At 40.9% G+C, this 560-nt stretch overlaps 1 protein-coding gene across 2 annotated transcripts in view; it reads right to left on the bottom strand.

Annotated features, from left to right (window-relative positions):
- LOC106107908 (anoctamin-9-like) overlaps positions 1–560 on the bottom strand; it is a 19,467-nt gene that overhangs the window by 7,161 nt on the left and 11,746 nt on the right. The gene's annotated exons all lie outside the window — the stretch shown is intronic.

The following is a 560-nucleotide window of genomic DNA, read 5'->3' as shown; positions in this document are numbered from 1 at the left end:
CTATTACTACTAGGACTAGATTATAATTATGACTACATTTTAAAATATATACCTATGTACAATTATTAAAATATGTCCAGTATTCGGTTTTTACACTTTGTTTCTTTTTATCACTTTCTTCGCTATATCTTTACTAAAATTTACAAAAATATCTCTTGTTTTCTTGTTATTTATTAGTTTATTTAAGTTTTCTAACACGACTTTTTCTTTCATCTTAGTTTCTACTTCTGCTCTCAATCTACCAAACACTGGGCATTCTATGAGGGAGTGCAGCATCGATTCTCCCCGTGCTGGATCGCAGATGCACGAGGGGTTCGTCTTGCACCTAAACTTGTGCAAGTACCCACCGAACCCCCCGTGACCAGTTAAAACTTGAACCAGCACGGGGTCCAACTCCAACTTGCGATGTGTCGGGTAGGCATTTATGGCGTCAGGCACCCTCGTTGTCGAGGCCGTGATTCCCTCTTTTTAGCGCCTGTTCCATTCGTCAAGCGAGTCCAGACGGAGTTGTCGCTTGACGAATGAAACAGGGCATTTGTCGTAGTGAGGTTTGGTCTTTA

This window comes from Papilio polytes, unplaced genomic scaffold (assembly GCF_000836215.1).
Source record: "Papilio polytes unplaced genomic scaffold, Ppol_1.0 DF821845.1, whole genome shotgun sequence".
Lineage (NCBI taxonomy): Eukaryota > Metazoa > Arthropoda > Insecta > Lepidoptera > Papilionidae > Papilio > Papilio polytes.
This window is presented reverse-complemented; position numbering and strand designations above follow the sequence as displayed.